At 34.1% G+C, this 24,270-nt stretch overlaps 1 long non-coding RNA gene across 1 annotated transcript; it reads left to right on the top strand.

Moving 5' to 3' along the window:
* The first annotated feature begins 10,640 nt into the window (after window positions 1-10,640).
* Window positions 10,641-22,869, top strand: LOC143254312 (uncharacterized). The gene is made up of 4 exons (XR_013030135.1): window positions 10,641-13,471; window positions 14,148-14,453; window positions 20,497-21,012; window positions 21,437-22,869. It is a non-coding gene; the product is annotated as an uncharacterized LOC143254312 (long non-coding RNA).
* Window positions 22,870-24,270: the final 1,401 nt, after the last annotated feature.

Raw genomic sequence — 24,270 nt, 5'->3', positions numbered from 1 at the left:
GTTTGTTTAGATTATATGAACACACAAGACTGTTTGTTTAGATTATATGAACACACAAGACTGTTTGTTTAGATTATATGAACACACAAGACTGTTTGTTTAGATTATATGAACACACAAGACTGTTTGTTTAGATTATATGAACACACAAGACTGATTGTTTAGATTATATGAACACACAAGACTGTTTGTTTAATTATATGAACACACAAGACTGTTTTTAGATTATATGAACACACAAGACTGTTTGTTTAGATTATATGAACACACAAGACTGTTTGTTTAGATTATATGAACACACAAGACTGTTTGTTTAGATTATATGAACACACAAGACTGATTGTTTAGATTATATGAACACACAAGACTGTTTGTTTAGATTATATGAACACACAAGACTGTTTGTTTAGATTATATGAACACACAAGACTGTTTAGATTATATGAACACACAAGACTGTTTGTTTTGTTTAGATTATATGAACACACAAGACTGTTTGTTTAGATTATATGAACACACAAGACTGTTTGTTTAGATTATATGAACACACAAGACTGTTTGTTTAGATTATATGAACACACAAGACTGTTTAGATTATATGAACACACAAGACTGTTTGTTTAGATTATATGAACACACAAGACTGATTGTTTAGATTATATGAACACACAAGACTGTTTGTTTAAATGATATGAACACACAAGACTGTTTGTTTAGATTATATGAACACACAAGACTGTTTGTTTAAATTATATGAACACACAAGACTGTTTGTTTAGATTATATGAACACACAAGACTGTTTGTTTAGATTATATGAACACACAAGACTGATTGTTTAGATTATATGAACACACAAGACTGTTTAGATTATATGAACACACAAGACTGTTTGTTTAGATTATATGAACACACAAGACTGTTTGTTTAGATTATATGAACACACAAGACTGTTTGTTTAGATTATATGAACACACAAGACTGATTGTTTAGATTATATGAACACACAAGACTGTTTGTTTAAATGATATGAACACACAAGACTGTTTAGATTATATGAACACACAAGACTGTTTGTTTAAATGATATGAACACACAAGGCTGTTTGTTTAGATTATATGAACACACAAGACTGTTTAGATTATATGAACACACAAGACTGTTTGTTTAAATTATATGAACACACAAGACTGTTTGTTTAGATTATATGAACACACAAGACTGTTTGTTTAGATTATATGAACACACAAGACTGATTGTTTAGATTATATGAACACACAAGACTGTTTGTTTAGATTATATGAACACACAAGACTGTTTGTTTAGATTATATGAACACACAAGACTGATTGTTTAGATTATATGAACACACAAGCCTGTTTGTTTAGATTATATGAACACACAAGACTGATTGTTTAGATTATATGAACACACAAGACTGATTGTTTAGATTATATGAACACACAAGACTGTTTGTTTAAATGATATGAACACACAAGACTGTTTAGATTATATGAACACACAAGACTTTAGATTATATGAACACACAAGACTGTTTAGATTATATGAACACACAAGACTGTTTAGATTATATGAACACACAAGACTGTTTAGATTATATGAACACACAAGACTGTTTAGATTATATGAACACACAAGACTTTAGATTATATGAACACACAAGGCTGTTTGTTTAGATTATATGAACACACAAGACTGATTGTTTAGATTATATGAACACACAAGACTGTTTGTTTAAATGATATGAACACACAAGGCTGTTTGTTTAGATTATATGAACACACGAGACTGTTTGTTTAGATTATATGAACACACAAGACTGTTTGTTTAGATTATATGAACACACAAGACTGTTTGTTTAAATTATATGAACACACCAGACTGTTTGTTTAGACTATATGAACACACAAGACTGTTTGTTTAGATTATATGAACACACAAGACTGATTGTTTAGACTATATGAACACACAAGACTGATTGTTTAGATTATATGAACACACAAGACTGTTTGTTTAGATTATATGAACACACAAGACTGATTGTTTAGATTATATGAACACACAAGACTGTTTGTTTAGATTATATGAACACACAAGACTGATTGTTTAGATTATATGAACACACAAGACTGTTTGTTTAGATTATATGAACACACAAGACTGACTGTTTAGATTATATGAACACACAAGACTGTTTGTTTAGATTATATGAACACACAAGACTGTTTGTTTAGATTATATGAACACACAAGACTGATTGTTTAGATTATATGAACACACAAGACTGTTTGTTTAGATTATATGAACACACAAGACTGTTTGTTTAGATTATATGAACACACAAGACTGTTTGTTTAAATGATATGAACACACAAGACTGTTTGTTTAGATTATATGAACACACAAGACTGTTTGTTTAGATTATATGAACACACAAGACTGTTTGTTTAGATTATATGAACACACAAGACTGTTTGTTTAGATTATATGAACACACAAGACTGTTTGTTTAGATTATATGAACACACAAGACTGTTTTTAGATTATATGAACACACAAGACTGTTTGTTTAGATTATATGAACACACAAGACTGTTTGTTTAGATTATATGAACACACAAGACTGATTGTTTAGATTATATGAACACACAAGACTGTTTGTTTAGATTATATGAACACACAAGACTGTTTGTTTAGATTATATGAACACACAAGACTGATTGTTTAGATTATATGAACACACAAGACTGTTTGTTTAAATGATATGAACACACAAGACTGTTTAGATTATATGAACACACAAGACTGTTTGATTATATGAACACACAAGGCTGTTTGTTTAGATTATATGAACACACAAGACTGATTGTTTAGATTATATGAACACACAAGACTGTTTAGATTATATGAACACACAAGACTGATTGTTTAGATTATATGAACACACAAGACTGTTTGTTTAAATGATATGAACACACAAGACTGTTTGTTTAGATTATATGAACACACAAGACTGTTTGTTTAGATTATATGAACACACAAGACTGTTTGTTTAGATTATATGAACACACAAGACTGTTTGTTTAGATTATATGAACACACAAGACTGTTTGTTTAGATTATATGAACACACAAGACTGTTTGTTTAGATTATATGAACACACAAGACTGATTGTTTAGATTATATGAACACACAAGACTGTTTGTTTAGATTATATGAACACACAAGACTGTTTGTTTAGATTATATGAACACACAAGACTGTTTGTTTAGATTATATGAACACACAAGACTGTTTGTTTAGATTATATGAACACACAAGACTGTTTGTTTAGATTATATGAACACACAAGACTGTTTGTTTAGATTATATGATATGAACACACAAGACTGTTTGTTTATTATATGAACACACAAGACTGTTTAGATTTATGAACACACAAGACTGTTTATGAACACACAAGACTGTTTGTTTAGATTATATGAACACACAAGACTGTTTGTTTAGATTATATGAACACACAAGACTGATTGTTTAGATTATATGAACACACAAGGCTGTTTGTTTAGATTATATGAACACACAAGACTGTTTAGATTATATGAACACACAAGACTGTTTGTTTAAATGATATGAACACACAAGACTGTTTAGATTATATGAACACACAAGACTGTTTGTTTAAATGATATGAACACACAAGGCTGTTTGTTTAGATTATATGAACACACAAGACTGTTTAGATTATATGAACACACAAGACTGATTGTTTAGATTATATGAACACACAAGACTGTTTGTTTAAATGATATAAACACACAAGACTGTTTAGATTATATGAACACACAAGGCTATTTGTTTAGATTATATGAACACACAAGACTGATTGTTTAGATTATATGAACACACAAGACTGTTTAGATTATATGAACACACAAGACTGTTTGTTTAAATGATATGAACACACAAGGCTGTTTGTTTAGATTATATGAACACACAAGACTGTTTAGATTATATGAACACACAGGACTGTTTAGATTATATGAACACACAAGATTGATTGTTTAGATTATATGAACACACAAAACTGTTTGTTTAAATGATATGAACACACAAGACTGTTTAGTTTATATGAACACACAAGACTGTTTGTTTAAATGATATGAACACACAAGGCTGTTTGTTTAGATTATATGAACACACAAGACTGATTGTTTAGATTATATGAACACACAAGACTGTTTAGATTATATGAACACACAAGACTGTTTAGATTATATGAACACACAAGACTGTTTGTTTAAATTATATGAACACACAAGACTGTTTGTTTAGATTATATGAACACACAAGACTGTTTGTTTAGATTATATGAACACACAAGACTGTTTGTTTAGATTATATGAACACACAAGACTGTTTGTTTAGATTATATGAACACACAAGACTGTTTGTTTAGATTATATGAACACACAAGACTGATATATGAACACACAAGTTTGTTTGTTTAGATTATATGAACACACAAGACTGTTTAAATTATATGAACACACAAGACTGTTTGTTTAGATTATATGAACACACAAGACTGTTTGTTTAAATGATATGAACACACAAGACTGATTGTTTAGATTATATGAACACACAAGACTGTTTGTTTAAATGATATGAACACACAAGACTGTTTAGATTATATGAACACACAAAACTATTTAGATTATATGAACACACAAGACTGTTTAGATTATATGAACACACAAGACTGTTTAGATTATATGAACACACAAGTCTGTTTGTTTAAATGATATGAACACACAAGACTGTTTGTTTAAATGATATGAACACACGATACTGTTTGTTTAGATTATATATGAACACACGAGACTGTTTGTCTAGAATATATGAACACACAAGACTGTTTGTTCAGATTATATGAGCACACAAGACTGTTTGTTTAGACTATATGAACACACGAGACTGTTTGTTTAAATGATATGAACACACAAGACTGTTTGTTTAGACTATATGAACACACTAGACTGTTTGTTTAGACTATATGAACACACGAAACTGTTTGTTTAGATTATATGAACACACAAGACTGTTTGTTTAGATTATATGAACATACAAGACTGTTTGTTTAAATGATATGAACACACAAGACTGATTGTTTAGATTATATGAACACATATGGCTGTTTGTTTAGATTATATGAACACACAAGACTGTTTGTTTAGATTATATGAACACTAAAGACTGTTTGTTTAAATGATATGAACACCCAAGACTGTTTGTTTAGATTATATGAATACACAAGACTGTTTGTTTAAATGATATGAACATACAAGACTGTTTGTTTAGTGCAGAACAACTGTGAAATAATGATAAAAGTATTACAAGCTAGTGTTCTGTTCGAGTTTGTTTATCATTGCGAATCTGTAGGTTTTGCTGATTCTTGGTTGTAAGGATGCTGTGAGTGAGAAAATGATATGCAATTTTCAGAAAATATTTCATGAGTAAATAAAAGGATTTCTTAAGGATTTGAGAGTCGACAATTTGTAAAACATTCCTCCTCAAAAACAGCTTTGAAGTGCTAACAAGACGTGGTGAAGAAACATAAACTCCCCAAACTAACCTCTTGTTGTATTTTTTAGTTACTAGAAGAATAAGACCATTTATATTCACAAAACGGCTGGTATTGCTATTAAAAACTTTAATTAAAATCAAATACAACACGTTTCGACCTTCTTAGGTCATCTTTAGATTAAGAAAGATATTGTTTCCTGAAGATCACCCATGAAGGTCGAAACGTTCTGTACTTGATTTTGGTTGGTTTTAATACCCATACCAGCCGTCTTGTGAATACATTGTTACTTCAAGTGGGAAGAGTAAACATTTGTTAACTACATTCCCACGCATCTTTCTATTTTAAAATCAGGTCTTCACTACACTGCACGTGGGACAGATGCTAGATTAGACTTATCTTGTTAAGATCCGGTGTTCAATTCCTCGCGATGGACAGAGCAGATAACCCAACGTGGATTTGCTCTCTAAACTAACAACTCTGCCCATGGCTTAAATCTTGGAATATTTCGTGTGTACAGAAGGCACACTTTTTCGTATAAAATAACTATAGTCAATGTTATACGTGTATTTATAGCATGTCTAAATGTATTTATTATTATAATGACAGAAGCCGTTAGTGTCAAAACAAGGAAAATAACAGTTTGGGCTGAAAGATTATCTTTGTGTAGTAGGAAATAAATTCGCTGTATTTTTTTTTCTTTTCACTAGAAAAAAGAAGTTGTTTACCAACAGTTGGTTTATTTGCGACGAATAAATACTACGTGGGCTCGTTGGTGTCTCTGTAGAACGTACAACAGCTTCGATAGGCACGAGTCTTTAGCCAATGTCTCCTTTATAACATTCGTCATAAATCTATATATCGTTTCCTGTGACACGTCTTCCGGGTTCTTGCGGGTTTTGACTGATGGAAATCACAGATCAAAATGAAACCCAGAAGAGTAAAGAATTTATCCATAAGAAGGTAACTGTATACGTTTTTTTTCCCTGGACCATCTTTTCTCATCACTCTTAACGCAAGTAGGGAGTGATGTACGACTTGTCAATAGTGCATTGTACTGTGGAGCGCGGAGGATGTGTTTTCATCTTGAAAATACCATTTTTTTTCACCACTCTCTCTCTCTCTCTCTCTCTACGTTTGCATCTTTTTGGCTTTTAAAAATAGATATTTTGCATTGCTTACAAATTCCAAAGAACTCTCTCTGTAGGATTCTACCTTATCACCAAAGAAAAACAAAAGAAAGAGAGATAAGACGAAAGTGTTCAATAATAACTTTGAGACCAATATCGTAAACACACACTACGTGGCTGACGTCGTTAACAGAATGAAAATATTCGTTAAAAGTAGACAAGAAGCGACAAGAATCCAATAGATCTTCCACCTGTATTGTCTGAACGACATCATTTTCTTGATGAGGTCTGATGGAAGTTGGTGTTCTCAGAGCTCGACGTGTCAGATTTGATATCCAATGTGAACATGTGTTTCGTACAGAATATCCAAAATGAATCGCGAGTTTAGATTAAATATCCCTAATCCTAGTTTAAACGTGCTTGTCTTTTGAATTACCGATAAAACTTATCAGCGTATATTTTGAAAAGTATTTCTACAGAAACTTCCCCGTTGGCTTCTGAATTTATTAGTTACAGAAGTCCCAGTAAGAAATGAATTACATTAAAAATTTAAGCAAAAATTCGATGGATAATAAATATTTGCTGGGACTTTACCCATTCTACATAAAAAAAGGATTATTTCATTAAAATATCTTTATCCCTTCTTAACATCTTAACACTAAGTTTTGTAACAAGCAACAAATAAATACATTAAACTACTTAATATAATGAAATAATAAGGACTCCATCAGCCGTGGACAATATAACAACAAGAGGTTAATGACACAATGGCTATTTTTTCTTCTGTCCCAAAGTTTCACAAATTATGCAATTTAGTGAACAAGTATTTAGCTACTTCTATTAGTTTGTATGGAACCATAGAGCTAGTTTCATGTTGAACTTGGACCATACAGCTAGTTTCATGTTAAACTAGGACCATACAGCTAGTTTCATGTTAGACTAGGACCACACAATTAGTTTCATGTTAGACTAGGACCATACAGCTAGTTTCATGTCAGACTAGAACCATACAGCTAGTTTCATGTCAGACTAGGACCATACAGCTAGTTTCATGTTAGACTAGAACCATACAGCTAGTTTAATGTTAGACTAGGACCATACAGCTAGTTTCATGTTAGACTAGGACCCTACAGCGAGTTTCATGTTAGACTAAGATCATGCAGCTAGTTTCATGTTAGACTAGAACCATACAGCTAGTTTCATGTTAGACTAGGACCATACAGCTAGTTTCATGTTAGACTAGGACCATACAATTAGTTTCATGTTAGACTAGGACCATACAGCTAGTTTCATGTTAGACTAGAACCATACAGCTAATTTCATATCAGACTAGGACCATACAGCTAGTTTCATGTTAGACTAGGACCATACAGCTAGTTTCATGTTATACTAGGGTCATGCAGTTAGTTTCATGTTAGACTAGAACCATACAGCTAGTTTCATGTCAGACTAGGACCATACAGCTAGTTTCATGTTAGACTAGGACCATACAGCTAATTTCATATCAGACTAGGACCATACAGCTAGTTTCATGTTAGACTAGGACCATACAGCTAGTTTCATGTTAGACTAGAACCATACAGCTAGTTTCATGTCAGACTAGGACCATACAGCTAGTTTCATGTTAGACTACGACCGTACAGCTAGTTTCATACCAGACTAGGACCATACAGCTAGTTTCATATCAGACTAGAACCATACAGCTAGTTTCACGTTAGACTAAGACCATACAGCTAGTTTCATGTTAGACTAGAACCATACAGCTAGTTTCATGTCAGACTAGGACCATACAGCTAGTTTCATGTTAGACTACGACCGTACAGCTAGTTTCATACCAGACTAGGACCATACAGCTAGTTTCATATCAGACTAGAACCATACAGCTAGTTTCACGTTAGACTAGGACCATACAGCTAGTTTCACGTTAGACTAGGACCATACAGCTAGTTTCACGTTAGACTAGGACTATACAGCTAGTTTCACGTTAGACTAGGACTATACAGCTAGTTTCACGTTAGACTAGAACCATACAGCTAGTTTCACGTTAGACTAGAACCATACAGCTAGTTTCATGTTAGACTAGGACCATACAGCTAGTTTCATGTCAGACTAGGACCATACAGCTAGTTTCATGTTAGACTACGACCGTACAGCTAGTTTCATACCAGACTAGGACCATACAGCTAGTTTCATATCAGACTAGAACCATACAGCTAGTTTCACGTTAGACTAAGACCATACAGCTAGTTTCATGTTAGACTAGAACCATACAGCTAGTTTCATGTCAGACTAGGACCATACAGCTAGTTTCATGTTAGACTACGACCGTACAGCTAGTTTCATACCAGACTAGGACCATACAGCTAGTTTCATATCAGACTAGAACCATACAGCTAGTTTCACGTTAGACTAGGACCATACAGCTAGTTTCACGTTAGACTAGGACCATACAGCTAGTTTCATGTTAGACTAGGACTATACAGCTAGTTTCACGTTAGACTAGGACCATACAGCTAGTTTCATGTTAGACTAGAACCATACAGCTAGTTTCATGTTAGACTAGAACCATACAGCTAGTTTCATGTTAGACTAGGACCATACAGCTAGTTTCATGTCAGACTAGGACCATACAGCTAGTTTCATGTTAAACTTGGACCATACAGCTAGTTTCATGTTAGACTAGAACCATACAGCTAATTTCATGTCAGACTAGGATCATACAGCTAGTTTCATGTTAGAATAGAACCATACAGCTAGTTTCATGTTAGACTAGGACCATACAGCTAGTTTTATGTCAGACTAAGACCACACAGCTAGTTTCATGTTAGAATAGAACCATACAGCTTGTTTCATGTTAGACTAGGACTATACAGCTAGTTTCACGTTAGACTAGAACCATACAGCTAGTTTCATGTTAGACTAGAACCATACAGCTAGTTTCATGTTAGACTAGGACCATACAGCTAGTTTCATGTCAGACTAGGACCATACAGCTAGTTTCATGTTAAACTTGGACCATACAGCTAGTTTCATGTTAGACTAGAACCATACAGCTAGTTTCATGTTAGACTAGGACCATACAGCTAGTTTCATGTTAAACTTGGACCATACAGCTAGTTTCACGTTAGACTAGGACCATACAGCTAGTTTCATGTTAGATTAGTACCATACAGCTAGTTTCATGTTAGACAAGAACCATACAGCTAGTTTTACGTTAGACTAGAACCATACAGCTAGTTTCACATTAAGATGGAATCAAACAGCTAGTTTCACGTTAAGATGGAATCAAACAGCTAGTTTCACGTTAGACTAGGACTATACAGCTAGTTTCACGTTAGACTAGGACTATACAGCTAGTTTCACGTTAGACTAGAACCATACAGCTAGTTTCACGTTAGACTAGAACCATACAGCTAGTTTCATGTTAGACTAGGACCATACAGCTAGTTTCATGTCAGACTAGGACCATACAGCTAGTTTCATGTTAAACTTGGACCATACAGCTAGTTTCATGTTAGACTAGAACCATACAGCTAATTTCATGTCAGACTAGGATCATACAGCTAGTTTCATGTTAGACTAGAACCATACAGCTAGTTTCATGTTAGACTAGGACCATACAGCTAGTTTTATGTCAGACTAAGACCATACAGCTAGTTTCATGTTAGAATAGAACCATACAGCTTGTTTCATGTTAGACTAGGACTATACAGCTAGTTTCACGTTAGACTAGAACCATACAGCTAGTTTCATGTTAGACTAGAACCATACAGCTAGTTTCATGTCAGACTAGGACCATACAGCTAGTTTCATGTTAAACTTGGACCATACAGCTAGTTTCATGTTAGACTAGAACCATACAGCTAGTTTCATGTTAGACTAGGACCATACAGCTAGTTTCATGTTAAACTTGGACCATACAGCTAGTTTCACGTTAGACTAGAACCATACAGCTAGTTTCATGTTAGACTAGTACCATACAGCTAGTTTCATGTTAGACAAGAACCATACAGCTAGTTTTACGTTAGACTAGAACCATACAGCTAGTTTCACATTAAGATGGAATCAAACAGCTAGTTTCACGTTAAGATGGAATCAAACAGCTAGTTTTACATTAAGATGGAATCAAACAGCTAGTTTTACATTAAGATGGAATCAAACAGCTAGTTTCACGTTAAAGTGTAATGATTCAGCTAGTTTCATGTCAAGAAAAATTCATTCCGTTAGTTTCACGTTAAGGTGGATTTATTGAGCTAATTTCACCTTAACATAAAAATGATTCTGCTAGTTTCACGTTAATGTAGAACCATTCAGATAGTTTCATGCTAGGATAGAATCATTCAGCTAGTTTAACATTAAGATAAAATCATTCAGTTAGTTTAACGTTAAGGTAAAACCATACAGCCAGTTTCACGTTAAGGTAGAACCATTCAGCTAGTTTCGCTAATTTACACAAATTAACAAATTCAGCTATTGTATTTCATAAATCATGATCGCTTTGAAACTGGATTTAAACACTTCGCAGTCTTTATTACGTGAGGTACACTCCTGAGATAAGATGTCACATGTATATGTACTATAAAACCACTTTTCTACAGCCAAATTTAACGTAAAAAAGTACAGGTGCTTTATCTGTTTTACTCCTATACCCATATAGGTGGAGAGTTGCCATAGTAACGAGGAATGCAACGTTGTATACGAACTGTGATTATACGGATTCCGGTTTCAGGGTATTATACGCTTTGTCGTCTAAATTAAGGGTTCTCCTAGTTGTTACTACTTAAATTTTACTTTATTTCAGAGAAAACGAAAAAAAAAAATTATATTAATGTACAGAGAACGAACTGTATTGGCGGAGAGTCAAAAGTCTTTGTCGTTCCGCTAATGGATTCGTAGCAATCAAAATGTCGTTACTCGCATGTTACATGTTGGAGATCGGCAAAGGGGTTTTCAGTGGGGTGTACAGGATACACCTCGCTCCGTCCAGCACGGTACGCCCTCTGGACTATTTAAATGTCGACATCATTAGCTGAAAGTTTCCTCTTGAGAGACACGCACTTTTCACCTCGAGCGTGGATAGCCTCGTTCGAAAGGGTTGGAAGACCTCGGTGACTGCCTGCGATCAGTGAAGTATATCTCTTCTGCATTAGATTATCAAGTCCTTGAGGAAAAAATCCGCCATCATTTAAAGATTACACATGTAACCTGTTCACTGTGATGACAGATTTGTTGTATTTTTTTCAGTAAGCTGCTTCTTTTCCTACGAATCATTACGACGTCAGACTTACCATTCGTTGTTTTTTTTTTTGCTGTTACACAATAGGCTATCTGCATTCTTTCCGCTACGGAGACTCGAGCCTCGGATTTTAGATTATTAAGTCGCTCGCCCTTTCAGCCGTGGGGCGTTATAATGTGATGGTTAATCCCATTATTCGTTGGTAAAAGAGTAGTGCAACAGTTGGCGGTGGGTGGTAATGACTAGCTGTCTTCCCTCTAGTCTTACACTGCTAAATTAGGGACGGCTAGTGCAGATAGCCCGCGTGTAGCTTTGCGCGAAATTCAAACTAAACCCTTTTTTATTTTATCTTTTAATCGAAGCTTCTTACATTTGATTTTTTAAAGTATTATCATGTATTTATGGTATTTACTGTCTAGTCTTACTATTTTTTTGAACTGTAATACTGTATTATCCACTTATAGGTGACGTGAAACGGTCATCTTTGGAATGATGGTCATTAAACCTATCAAAATCGTTTAACGCTTTCAGTGATGTCCAGAAAACCCACCTGCAGAGAAAAATAACCTAAACCAGACCATGACCGAAGAAGGTCAAAACGTTGTTCGCTCCTCTACGTACAAAAATTACTCAACCCAAGCGAGCCGTTTTTACATATACATTTTTGGTTTAACGCTTTCTTTAATGTTCAACACCAGACAATAAACTCGCGATTTCTTTACTATTCAAACAGCTGTAGTGTTTGCGATTTTGAAATTTGCGTACAAGTACTATTTACGCACAGTCCTCACATTGCCCGTGAATTACTTTTTTACAAATGAGAACTAAACTATGAAACTGTACAATGCATAGGCACTTCTAGTCAAATTCATGTAGTTCAAAAATGTAAAACAGCCATTTTGGTTTTACTGATTGAAACAAACAATTCTTAATGTAAACCCATGTTCGTTGTAAAGGCTGTAACTGAGAAATTCTTCTTGTCAAATCAGTGTTCGTTGAGGAAAAGTGACCAGTTTACTCACAGTAACAATTGTGAGTGTTAACTTGAACTCAATCTTGGCTATTAGCCCGTGATAAGAATTAATGTTCCTATTATTTCTTGGCACTTGCGTATAATGTTAAAGTACTAAATAACACGCACCGTTAAAAATAGGTACACAATTAAAAACATTTCAATTAAGACCAACATATGATTAGTGTTGTTACAGAGTAACACCAATAATAACATAATTAGAAATGTTATCTCTTATATTTTATTGTAGCCTATTTATCGTGTTTAAATAGATCACTCAGACATTTGTCCCCCTTTAACAACTCTTTTTTTGTTTTTGGTGGATTCTATGTGTCACGTTGCACTGCGCGAGTACAAAACACACAGCAACAACTGCGCCTTGCTCGTGCCAAGATCTGTGTGTGACGTGTTACTAAGTTTGGCTCACTCAGTCTCCAGAGGATCGATAAACTGTAAAGTGGCGTCATCTACTGGCAGAAAATAAGAAGGTAAACAATGTGTTCTGGCACTAAATTTCAATACAAATCACTAAACTTTAACACGACATTGAAATATTCATATTTTCCGACTTTTAATCAGTAGATTTACGCTTATAGTCATTAGACGAATCTTTACTAAACAGTTTAAACAGAACATTAACAACACAACGTTCTGTTTAAAATGTACTTTTAAGCAGGTTAAGGTTTTCACTAATTATTTTAAATTGTGTTTTCTGAATGTCTTATTTTGTTTTGTGGCCTTCCACCCATTTAGTGGCTCAGAGGTAAGTCCGGAGGGCTTAGATTTTCAATGTCCTTTTGTGTAGCTTTGCGCTTAACAATAAATGTTTTTTTTTTTTTGTAAATCATTTGTTGAGTTTGAAATAACACACCTTTTAATGAAAAATAATAAAAGGTTACATATTTCTTCTAGCAAACACGTAACCAGAGTTATTTTATTTGCACTTTTGTTATATTTTTAAGAATGCGAGAAAAAAAATAAAAAACTTCTTATGGACGCTGATAAAAAGGCTGAACGAGTTTATTTATGTTTTTTATAACTTAGGGAAAGATAAATGATATAATTAGTGTTATATATATATATATATACTCCAAATTTAGGTGTTTTATATACAGTTTGAGGTGCAGACAAATCTCAGTAACTTTTTTTCTTTTTATGTTCTAGGAAACAAAGTTACCCAAAAGAGCCGAAATTATATCTACCTCAGTCATCCTCCATTCCTCGCTGGGACAGCGGTAAATCTATACGGATTTACAACGGGGGTTCGATTCCCCTCGATGGACACAGCAGATAGCCCGATGTGGCTTTGCTGTAAGAAAACACACAAAAGCACACACCTGCCTCCTAGTGGCAGAGAAGAATGTTTTTGGACTAACAAAGCTAAAAAAACAACAACAAACAAACCGTGATGGTAGAGCTTTATTCTTTGTGACAATGAAAACACGTCTATCTTACGCTAATGTACAAAAGGTTGGTCTTCACAGCTGAAATTTCTTACCAATTTATGCATTTCAAGTGTATCACAGCCTGCTGATTACGGAGCTCAACTGGCATAGGTTTGAGTATCTGTGCAACCCACCTAACTTTCTGAATATCTATTTTCTGTCTATTACCTCACATTTTCAGAACTTCGTTTCTGATAAACACAATAGATTCTGATGTATAGGACTGCCATCAGCCCGGTTGTGGTATTGTATTTCGCACCGTACAAATTTATTAAGGAATAAATGGATTTTATAATGTTTTGAGTGTAACAAAAGAAACATGTGGCTTGGAACACGTGGTCTAGTTTGGTAGCAATTTAGAAGAGGGGGCCTAAATTGTTACAGTTCTTGTTCTTTCACCAGCATCAAGTGGTACCTTGTACCAATATAGGTTGAGATCTTGAGCTGTCTTCGTCTACTGTTATTCTGAAACATTGTTTTCAGGGACATTTTTAATGGTTGGAGTAACAAAACGAGATGGAACGAGTCTTCCTCAGAGCGACCTCTACATGCTCAATGGGAACGAAGTCAGGTTAGCTAGCGTTCAACTGTTTTCCCGGTCAATCACCTCCTGTCCAAGAGATGTGTCCACCACTTTAGTAGAGTGGATACCATTCATTCACTGAAGTGTGAACCGACTGCAGTAATGTTGTTATATATATCTTCCTAGCCCTAAAACTACCAATGAATTCATGACAATTTTTTTTCTCTAAACTATACATGCACCTAATTACTTGTGAGTCTAAGTCTGTACAAATCACAGGATATTTAATAAGACACGAGTTACAATGAAAATGTAAGTAATGATGTAACTAATATCTGATTATGTCCCCTGCTGGTATAGCGATAAGTCTACGGATTTACAATTCTAAAAATCAGGAGTTCGATTCCCCTCGGTGGACTCAGCAGATAGCTTGATGTGGCTTTGCTATAAGCAAATGAAACACACACACACCTCTGATTACTGAGGGGTCCCAGTATTATTTTACGCAAAAAAATAAAAAAAGAAGCGAATTCTCCTTGTTCGTTAGTCACTTTTGTTTCTTTTCAATTTCGCTCAAAGCTACACGAGGGCTATCTTCGCTAGTCGTCCCTAATGTAGCAGTGTAAAACTAGAGGGAAGGCAGCTAGTCATCATCACCCATCGCCAACTCTTGAGCTACTCTCTTACCAACGAATAGTGGGATTAGGTGTAACATTATGACACCTCCACGACAGAAATGACGAGCATGTTTGTTGTGACGGGGATTCAACCCACGACCCTTAGATCACGAGTCGAGTGTCTTAACCACCTGGCCTTGCCGGGCCATTTAGGCAGTTATTTATAGTCAGACATATGCTCGGCCAGGCTCGGTTTGAGCTACATCACTGTCTTACAAGAAGACCAAGAAACATTAAACCCTTAAACATGGGTGTCTTTACTGTACTGCACACGTGTAGCCAATGACTGAAACCTTAAAAACTAAACAACTGATAAAAACTGTAAAATAAAAGCAATAGTCAAAATTTTAATGAAACAATAACTGACAACACTCTGGAGAAATGTAGTTCAAAACACACAGTAATTTATAAAAGAAAAAAATAAATTCTATTAGAGAAAGCTTAACAGCGAAATTCAAATTTGTACAGGTTAAAACTTAGTGGAATAACCACGTGAAACATTAATTCCTGTAGGTTATAAAACTCACAATGACAATTGGAACCCCAATCCCAAATTTATTTTAGTACTTTTGTCAATTCGTTTTGGAGTAATTTAAAATTATAATATATCAAGTTATTATTTTTCATTCAAACGGCTCGTCATGGCCAGTTAAATAGAGCGCTTGGCTTTCTTTCTTTCTCTGTATGGGTGGGATCGGCATGGCAAAGCGTGTTAAGGCGTTCTACTCGTAATCCGAGGGTCGCGGGTTCGAATCCCGTCGCGCCAAACATGTTCGCCCCTTTTAGCCGTGGGGGCGTTATAATGTGATGGTCAATCCCACTATTCGTTGGTAAAAGAGTAGCTCAAGAGTTGGCGATGGGTGGTGTTGATTATCTTCCCTCCCTCTAGTTCTTCCACTGCTAAATTAGGGACGTCTATCGCAGATAGCCCTTGAGAAGCTTTGTGCGAAATTCAAAACAAACAAACAAAATCTCTGTATGGGTATTTTGATGTTTGTCTACCAAGGAGGGTCAGGTTTCTTTAACCTCTTCCTTCAGATTTTGGTTTTATTTATTTATTTATCTTACTATTATTACTTTTTATTTTCAACGGTCAAGCGTATTTATGTATGGTACACGAGGACCAGAGTCACCCGCACTTACTCAGACCTCTCTCAGAACAATGTCCATGCACAATCTATAGATACACTTGGTGGAAATAAAACATTTCTCTTACAGTTCCACAAATTATTTGCACTTTCACCAGTTAGATATTAATTAGAAAACCTTTACATAAAATAAAGCTTTCAATGTTTTGTAATTAATCTCTAAACTAATGTGGAGTCTAGTTAATAGGTGGCCTTTTATTATTATTATTTTTTACATATTTATTGTTATTTATAAAGTATATATTAAGTGGGAAAAAGTTGACTAGGTCTATCATCATCATGCAAACATTACCTGTCGAGTTCACTAGTTTATTTTTCTCTAATTTTTTATTAAAATAATTTATTGTACAATGTAGGAGTCTATCTGCTATTGTTTCGATTGTGCGTATTTATGCATAAATTCGGAAGATGTAGTTCAAGGTACTTTATGAGCTGTTGTGAGTAATGTATTTTGTATTGTTTGTAGTTTTGTTTACAGTTGTTTTTTTTTTTGCTTACATTTATCCATGCAGGAGCTGCATAGTCAATGACGGGTCTAATGCATGTTTTATATATTTTCATAATGCTCTCTGCCGTAGCTCCACTGTTTTTGCCAGTTAGACTCCTAGCATAGTTAGCGCTTGGCTCACAGTCTGAGGATCGCGGGTTCGAATTCCCGCCCAACCAAACATGCTCGCCCTTTTAGCCGTAGGGACTTTATAAAATGACGGTCAATCCCACTATTCGTTGGTAAAAGAGTAGCCTAAGAGGTGGCGGTGGGTGGTGATGACTAGCTGCCTTCCCTCTAGTAATACACTGCTAAATTAGGAACGACTAGCGCAGATAGTCCTCGTGTAGCTTTTCGCGAAATCTAAACTTCTTTTCATTTGCAGTTAAGTGCAAAGATGCACACTGTCTATGCTGTGTCCACCAAAGGTATCGATGCCCAATTTTTAGTGTCATAAGCCTAGGTCTTGTTCTGTAAAAGACATGCAGCTCGCTCCAGCTCTCAGTTTCACACAATTTTAACAAATAATTGAAACTAATTAGTTAATTTAAAATTGAGGACCCGTTTTCCATGTAACATAATGTTTTGTCAATTATAATTCAGTAATGTTCTATCATAGTATCCTACAGTTAGTGCTGTTTTTATATCCTACGTTATGTACGAACTGAATCGTTTGACATGTAAACGGCAGGACTCTTGGCAGCACTGTACTTACAAACTTGTGAGATTCAATGGGCCATAAATAGCACGTGCAATGTGTCCTCTTTACTATGGAAGCACGAGACGCATCGTCGCACACATTACTATTCGTTATTGCCCAGGTAACTCCGTACACCTTACGAGTTACTAAATTCATAAGATAGTATATATTGTGTGGGGTACTTTCGCATATCCCTAAAGGTTCAAATCAGGTAACATTAGTCTGGATAGTCTTCATTGATAGCTGTCAGGGAACTTGTTTGAAAGGGCATTACCTTTGAAAATTTCTGAAAAAAATACAAAAAAAAAAAAAACAGCTCAATATATGCTACTGTGCTGGCACCTATTGCACATGAATCTCCCGAATACCAATTGCACTGTTGATAGGATTCGTGTGACTCCATAGACATACTTCGTTACGCTTATGAACGTTGTAATACCAATGACGAATTAAAAACTGGGCAGAGCACAGATAGCCTATTGTGTAGCTTAATTGTAAAAAAGACCATGCACCCGAAAAGATTCAAACCGTAAGCACCTCAACGAATTTCACAGAATGTGTTCCACATGCTCTCTTTGTAATTCGAAACAAATTTGGAGACAATATTTCCTCTCTCTTTGGTCATTGCAAAGTATACTCGTGTCACTGTCAGTATTCTAACACTCGTCATGAATTCGTTGTTTCAGATATTCGGTGTCTCTGATATTCCTTTTGAGTAATCCAGAGAAAGAGAACTCCACAGTAGTTAAGTCCGAAGATCTTGAGGTCCATTTCTGGATAATTCCTCCACCAATCTAATGTCCTGGGAAGGTTTCATTAATCTAAGCTAAAATTCCCGAGTTTCAAATAATTTATGGTTCCAAACTTTTCGGACACTCACTATATCGTATATATCCTAGTGTGATTGTAAACTACCTGTTAACTACATTGCGCAATTGTCTTAGAGCGCTTTGTTAAATAATACTTGGTTTGGTTCGTTTCGAATTTCGCGCAAAGCTACACGAGGACTAACTGCGCTAGCCGTGCCTAATTTAGTAGTGTAAGTAAAGAGGGAAGAAAGCTAGTCATCACCTCCCACCACCAACTCTTAAGCTACTCTTTTACCAACGAATAGTGAGATTAAGCGTACATTATAACGTCCCCACGACAAAAAGGGCGAGCATGTTTGTTGTGACGGGGATTCGAACCTGTGACCCTCAAATTACGAGTCGAGTGCCTTAACCACCTAGCCATGCCGGGCATAAATAGTACTTTATAAGGTTTTACGACCACGCTGTGATAGATATCAGATGATAACCACACTCACATACCGTTTCTGCAATATACGTATTTAACAACGAGATGGTATGACGACGTTGTTATACAACGTATATTTAACGTTGGCTAGTGAAAACCCAACCAGATGGACCCGAAGTCTCATGTAGGTGTGATGTGACGATCAATCCCACTATTCGTTGGTAAAAGAGTGGCCAAGTGTGTTAAGGCGTTCGACTCGTAATCAGAGGGTCGCGGGTAGAATCCTGGTCGCACCAAACATGGTCGCCCTTTCAGCCGTGGGGGCGTTATAATGTTTCGATCAAAGAGTTGGTAAAAGAGTAGCCCAAGATTTGGCGGTGGGTGGTCACAACTAGCTGCCTTCCCTCTAGTCTTACACTGCTAAATTAGGGTCGGCTAGCACATATAGCCCTCGAGTAGCTTTGTGCGAAAATTCAAAACAAACAAACAAATTATGTAGGTATTTAAAAAAAAAAAAACGAACATTTTCTTCGGAGATGGTTCTGCTGTTTATGTTGCTGTTTTTGTATATTTGGAGATTATTTCAGTTTTAAACTTGTTTGTAGTTGTTAGTGTGGTTCTCACCAGTTGATAGAAGGAAACGACTGAAAGTCTTTTGGCTGGGAAACAAAGGGTGTTTGTAAGAGTAATGAACACTAGACAGCAACAAAATATTTTTTTTTTCTCATTCTCTCTGTCACTTTTTCTGAAGTCTTTATTCAGGAACGTAAAGTCAGCGAAACTAGTGTTGCATCTAGTACACTTTCATTCTCTTCGTGTCCTCTTCTGAAATGGCAAACATATAGGAAGTCTCAGTATGTGGAGATGATACGTTCTCTTCCTCATATTTCTGAGAACTGTGTTTGAAAATAATTAGTTGTTGTTTTTCTGAAAGTTCTCCCGCTTCGCTTCCGAGTTTCCCCATAAAAAACACAAAATGTTATTTTTGTACGAACTTCACAGGAGTGTTTTCTTTCAATTAAATCTTTAGAAATAACACTAGAAACCAAGCAGTACGTCCTAATCTCTTATCTACGTGTAGAAATAGACTTCTTAAACGTGTATGTGTGTATACATATGTTTAATCTCTTTATCTCTTTTAGACGTAGACTTATGTACATATATGATTTTTCTACCTCTGTATGGAAGTAGGTTTATTATACATATATATATTTCATATTTTCATCTCTGTGTGAAATACGTTGATAGAACTACACTTATTACACACATACATATATAATATTTTATCTCTGTGCAGAAGGAGAACTTTATCCTTGCTTGACGTGACGATGAAACTTTCAAGTGTCCGTGATCCGCAAAGTTACGCTGTCTGGAGTTTCAAACTACTAGCAGGGCCTCTCAAGCTAGAAAGTTCAAAGGTCGTGGATCGGACGAAAAGTGGTCCTTCACATTAGAGACTTAGCAGAAGATTAATCGTTTACTTTCGTAAAACAGACTTTTATTATGAAAAACCTGTGACACGTGACACCAAATAGGGCTTAGCGGCTTGGCAGACCAATTAAGATGGATTCCAGAACAGAAGACGGATACAATGCCACGAATGGGAGAGAGCCGAGAGCGAATTCTTAAGCTCAGAACTTCTGTTACCAGTTCCAAATAAAAACAATTTATTTGGGCAGTTAGAACTTAAGAACAAAGAACGGTACGAGAATAATACAACACAAATAATATACACCTTAGGAAATAAGTGAATGTAAGTGAACAGAATTTCGAACGTAGAAGACAGGTACGGGAGAGACCAAACTACATTCAGGTAAAGAAATACGAGTAATAGAGAATGTATTTGTTTTAATAGTGTTAAAATTACTTGCAAAGTCCATAACTTATTGAAATCGTGTTCATGTGTATTTTTACATAAGAGAATCACTTTCATTGAAATGGAATCACATTTTGTTGTCTGAAATGTTGACAACCATTGCCTATAGAATTTTCCAGACTAATCGCGACGTGAAAACCTTATCGACCGTCTAGAACCCAAACATAACGTAATAAAAATTTGATCTGTGTAAGTTTTTTTCTTCCTGATTTATTAAACATCTTTACGTGATAGAACAAAAATTGAGTATCATTTGCGAAATCTGCGTTGCTGTATTATGAAGTTTAACTTTGTAGGTCCATGCAATTTGTATAACGGATTACAAAACACCTTTTTTATATTGTATTGTTATCATTCATAGGATAAGAAATGGAACAGATGAAACGTTACGAAGAGACCATACAGGATTCAAGAGATATTTAAACACACCAAAAGAAACTTTTATATCAAGATATATAGTTGAATATTCAGTAACGTAGAAATCAACTTATCTCAAAAGTTTATTGAACAATAATGACACAAAAAAAAGGTATAAACTTAAAAATACATCAGTAGCCATATTCTATTATTACGAGTACATCAAAGCCAAGTTGTCAGAAACGTCCAGATAAATTTTTTCAACCATATTCTAAAATTTCGAACATTTACAAAATCAAAACTTACGAGCTTTGTTGAATGTTTAGCTGGAGCCGGTTTGAGAGAAGAGCAAATCTTAAATTAGAGAAGTGGGAAACTGAAGAGAAGAGGGCAATTCTTAAATTAGAGAAGTGGGAAACTGCAGAGAGAAGAGGGCAAATCTTAAATTAAAGAAGTGGGAAACTGCAGAGAGAAGGGCAAATCTTAAATTAGAGAAGTGGGAAACTAAGAGAGAAGGGCAAATCTTAAATTAAAGAAGTGGGAAACTGAAGAGAGAAGAGCAAATCTTAAATTAGAGAAGTGGGAAACTAAAGAGAGAAGGGCAAACCTTAAATTAAAGAAGTGGGAAACTGAAGAGAAGAGGGCAAATCTTAAATTAAAGAAGTGAGAAACTGCAGAGAGAAGGGCAAATCTTAAATTAAAGAAGTGGTAAACTGAAGAGACAGACTGTATCTATGTTCAAAAAATAGTGAGAGGTAAGGAAAGAAAACATCCAAATGTGGAGAAATAAAACAAGAACTGCAATCACGAAATTTTAATTAAACTTGAAAGAGTAGCATTTACATACCGAAAAAACTAATATTAATATAAACTCAGTATTACTGTATGGATATTTAATAAATTTGTAAAGAAAGATAAACTCAGTATTACTGTATGGATATTTAATAAAAATGTAAAGAAAGATAAACTCAGTATTACTGTATGGATATTTAATAAATTTGTAAAGAAAGATAAACTCAGTATTACTGTATGGATATTTAATAAAAATGTAAAGAAAGATAAACTCGGTATTACTGTGTGGATATTTAATAAAAAGGTAAAGAAAGATAAACTTAGTATTACTGTGTGAATATTTAATAAAAAAGATAAACTCAGTATTACTGTATGGATATTTAATAAAAATGTAAAGAAAGATAAACTCAGTATCACTGTATGGATATTTAATAAAAATGTAAAGAAAGATAAACTCAGTATTACTGTGTGGATATTTAATAAAAAGGTAAAGAAAGATAAACTTAGTATTACTGTGTGGATATTTAATAAAAATGTAAAGAAAGATAAACTCAGTATTACTGTGTGGATATTTAATAAAAATGTAAAGAAAGATAAACTTAGTATTACTGTGTGGATATTTAATAAAAATGTAAAGAAAGATAAACTCAGTATTACTGTGTGGATATTTAATAAAAATGTAAAGAAAGATAAACTTAGTATTGCTGTGTGGATATTTAATAAAAATGTGAAGAAAGATAAACTTAGTATTACTGTGTGGATATTTAATAAAAATGTAAAGAAAGATAAACTCAGTATTACTGTATGGATATTTAATAAAAATGTAAAGAAAGATAAACTTAGTATTACTGTGTGGATATTTAATAAAAATGTAAAGAAAGATAAACTCAGTATTACTGTATGGATATTTAATAAAAATGTAAAGAAAGATAAACTCAGTATTACTGCATGGATATTTAATAAAAATGTAAAGAAAGATAAACTCAATATTACTGCATGGATATTTAATAAAAATGTAAAGAAAGATAAACTCAGTATTACTGCATGGATATTTAATAAAAAGGTAAAGAAAGATAAACTCAGTATTACTGCATGGATATTTAATAAAAATGTAAAGAAAGATAAACTTAGTATTACTGTGTGGATATTTAATAAAAATGTAAAGAAAGATAAACTCAGTATTACTGCATGGATATTTAATAAAAATGTAAAGAAAGATAAACTCAGTATTACTGTGTGGATATTTAATAAAAATGTAAAGAAAGATAAACTCAGTATTACTGCATGGATATTTAATAAAAATGTAAAGAAAGATAAACTCAGTATCACTGTATGGATATTTAATAAAAATGTAAAGAAAGATAAACTCAGTATTACTGCATGGATATTTAATAAAAATGTAAAGAAAGATAAACTTAGTATTACTGTGTGGATATTTAATAAAAATGTAAAGAAAGATAAACTCAGTATTACTGTGTGGATATTTAATAAAAATGTAAAGAAAGATAAACTCAGTATTACTGTGTGGATATTTAATAAAAATGTAAAGAAAGATAAACTCAGTATTACTGTGTGGATATTTAATAAAAATGTAAAGAAAGATAAACTTAGTATTACTGTGTGGATATTTAATAAAAATGTGAAGAAAGATAAACTTAGTATTACTGTGTGGATATTTAATAAAAATGTGAAGAAAGATAAACTTAGTATTACTGTATGGATATTTAATAAAAATGTAAAGAAAGATAAACTCAGTATTACTGCATGGATATTTAATAAAAATGTAAAGAAAGATAAACTTAGTATTACTGTGTGGATATTTAATAAAAATGTAAAGAAAGATAAACTCAGTATTACTGGATATTTAATAAAAATGTAAAGAAAGATAAACTCAGTTTTACTGTATGGATGTTTTATCTGTAGCTAATCCTTTCTTAATACCCAACAAATTAAAAAATAAGTGATTTGATAATATTGTTACGGCCCACCAGTCACATAGACGTAATGTTTCCCATAAGCAAAGTACGACGACTGTAGCTTCCAATG

The sequence above is a fragment of the Tachypleus tridentatus genome, chromosome 6 (assembly GCF_004210375.1).
Source record: "Tachypleus tridentatus isolate NWPU-2018 chromosome 6, ASM421037v1, whole genome shotgun sequence".
Taxonomy (NCBI): Eukaryota; Metazoa; Arthropoda; class Merostomata; order Xiphosura; family Limulidae; genus Tachypleus; species Tachypleus tridentatus.
Note: the sequence above shows the minus strand (reverse complement) of the source record. Positions and strands in the feature narration are given on the sequence as shown.